Source organism: Tauraco erythrolophus, chromosome 20 (genome assembly GCF_009769465.1).
Source record: "Tauraco erythrolophus isolate bTauEry1 chromosome 20, bTauEry1.pri, whole genome shotgun sequence".
NCBI classification, from domain to species: domain Eukaryota; kingdom Metazoa; phylum Chordata; class Aves; order Musophagiformes; family Musophagidae; genus Tauraco; species Tauraco erythrolophus.
Window position 1 is genome coordinate 1,310,001 of NC_141484.1, and position 3,168 is coordinate 1,313,168.

Here is a 3,168-nt window from a genome sequence, read left to right on the forward strand (position 1 = left end):
ACGGGCTGTGTGCCCCACACTGCTGGTGGGTGTCATGGGCATGGCTCACACCAGCGCACTGTGCCAGAGACCCTTGCACCATGCCAGGTAGCCATGCACCACGTCAGGTAGCCATGCACTGTGCCAGGTAGCCACGCACTATGCCAGAGACCCACGCGCTGTGCTGGCAGCCCACACACCCAGTGCCCAGTGTGGCTCCTGCACCCCCAGCCCCTCCACACCAGTCAAGCGCGCGGAGGTGGCAGCTGCTGGCCTTGCCATTGCCGGCGCCTGTGCCAGGAGTGACCAGTGGCGGAAGCTCACTGGCTTCCAAGGGATTCCCAGCACCAAGTGCCGCACGCTCAGGCCTTCCCTGGCAGGGCCCGGTGCAGTGGGCATGGGCCGTGCAGCAGCAGTAGACCAGGGTGCCTGGCAGGGCAGTGCCAGTGCTGGGTGGGTGGCAGAGGGATGGGGGGTCCTGCTCGACTGGGGGTCCTGCTCGAGGGGTCTCAGGTCTCCGTGCCAGCACCGAGCAGCTGGCCTGGCCCAGCGGAGGGCTCGGGCTGGTGGCCGGGTGGGCACTGGCACCCCGGGCCGGGGGTCTGGCTTCGGGGGGGGGGCTGCGCAGGTGACAGTCGCTGCAGCCCGCGGGGGTGGGCACCGGCTGGACCCCCGGCGCGGGTGTGCAGCGGAGGGGGCTCCCTGGCACCGGCAGCCCCTGCCCGTGACTCGGGACCCCCCTGGGGCCACCGATACTGGGGGGGGGGCTGTCCCGGGCGGGGGCCACCGGGGGACGAATGCCACGCTGCGGGGACGGATCCGGGGGGGTGAGGGGATGCCAGGGGAGCCCGGGGCGGTGCCGGGTCCGTGCCCCGGCGCTTCCTCCTGCCCAAACAAGGCAGCCCCGGCACCCGGTGAGTAAGGGCCGGGCAGGGCCGGGCAGGGCCGGGGCGGCCCCGGGGGTGCCCCCGCCGTGCGGGGCGGGCGCAGGCAGCGCGTCCCGGCCGTATTAGGAGCGATCGCGCCGGTGGCAGCGGGACGCCCGGCCCCGACACCGCCCCGCACCGCCGCGGGGACCTTCGGCCGGGACGGGGCGGGGGGGAGGAGGAGGAGGAGGAGGAGGAAGGCGCCGCGCCCCGCCCCGCTGCCCGTCGCGGCGGTGATGCGGGTGTGCCCCCCCGGCCCCCCCCGCCTCCCGTGCGCAGCCTCCGTCGCCGCGGTGACACAGTCACCGTCCCCTCCCGTCGCCGCGGTGACGGCCGGGTGTTGGCGCGGGGAGGGGTGATGATGGGGTGATGGGGTGGGGTCCCCAGGGGACACGGCCGGGAACCGGCACCCACCGCCCCGATACCCCTCCTGCCCCCCGACCCCCCCGTTCCCCACCCCAAACCCCTGCCCTGCCCCCCGTGGGCTGTGGGGGCACGGCTGAGCCCCCCCACCCCGCCTCGGGAAGGGTGCTGGATGGAAACCGGGGTGGGACCACCCACCCCGGCCCCCTGCGATGCCCGGGCAGGAGGGGCTGTCGCGAGTGTGTCGGGTCTCAGCGGCCGCCCCCACCGGGGAGCGGAGCTGGGAGTGGTGCGGGGGGGGTCCGGCTGCCCCCGGCCCAGGGGGATGCAGGGACAGGCTGTGGGGCAGGGCCCAGGGGGGTGTCCCCCGCCCCCGATGGGAACCTGACCCCCACCGGGGGGGCTGGGGGGGCCGGCACGAATAAATACAGCTCCCGGCTGCTCCGCCAGGCAGGTGCCAGCGTGCACCCGCCGAGAGCTGGCACTGCTGCCCTGCCAGTCCCCGGGGAGCCCACGTCCCCCCCAGCCCTCTGGAGCCCCCCAGCCCTTGCAGGACCCTGACCCACTTATCCCCCCCTCTGCCCGAAAGCCGACCCGTATCCGTTTCGGAGGGGGTCAGTTACACCGCGCCGGGCAGCGCGGCTGCGGCTCGGGTAACGCAGCGGCTGGGGGGCCGCAGCACCCCCTCAGCGCCATGAAAAAGTCATGAGGCAACCAAACCCTGGGACCTATTTTCGGGAACAATAACTGGGCGCCACGCTGACACCGGAGCCGTGGGGCTGGGGGGACGGCGGCAGCGGGAGCCATCGCGGCCAGGCCCTCGCTGCGGCACAGTGGCATCACCGCTGCACGGCCAGGCCCTGGTGCAGGGGCTGGCATCGGGTGTCCGAGCACTTTGGGGTGCAGGTGGTGGCAGGGCCCGGTGCCAGAGCAGGCAGAGCCTGTCCCCTGCCCGTCTCCAGGTCCCTGCGGTGGAGCGTGGCTGAGGCTGGGGGTCCCTGCGGCTGCGCCTGCCCGGCTGGGGGGTCCCGGCTGGGCTGGGGGGAAGATGCCCACAGGGCAGGACTGTCCCTCGCACCCCTGTCCTCTCTTATCCCCTGCCAAGGCAGCACATCCATACTGCTGTCACGAGCTTCAGGCGGTCTCAGCCCCATGGAACCGAGGACCCCGCACCCCAGCGATGAGGGGTCCCGGCCATCGCCCCACCGGAGTTGGGGGGTTGGCCGTGACCCCGATCCACAGCTGCAGGAGGGATTTGGGGCCACAGGACAGATGGAGGCCAAGGGCCCCAAAGCAGGATAAAAGGTTTAAACTAATCAAAATGCCTGGCTAATTGGTAAGGCGCTTAGGGGCTGGCCGGGAGGCGGCGCGGCTGGAGGTGACCCGCTGCTGAATCAGAGGGGCCGGTAACCTTAGCCCGCCGGGAACGGATACGCCGGCCCGTGCCCAGATCGGGTTCCCACCCAAGTTTTCCACCCACGGCTCCGCGGCGCAACGGGCGAGAGCCAGGGTGGCGGCGACGGACCGCGGCGGTGTGGCCGTGCACCTCAAGGAGCTGGCAGGGGGGCTGCCACAGCATCCCCTCGCCCAGGGTCTCGGCGAAAGCCCCCGCTGCGGGTTACGGCCACCCCAGTGCCCGCCGCAATCTGGCCGGACTTCGTAATCCTACCTGCGGCTAATTAAAGGGGCCGTGGCCCCCAGCCCACCCCCGGTGCCCCCCCGCCGTGCCGCACCGTGCCCAGCCGTGCCGAGCCACCCCGTGGGGCCAGTTGGGCAGCGGCGCCGGGGCAGCGCGGACGTCCTCGCGGGTGCAGCCGGCCGGCCCCGCCGCAACGCCCGGGCTCGGCAGGGCCGGGGAGCCCCCGCCGGCCCCCCAGGGGCCACCCCGCGCCGGCGGAAG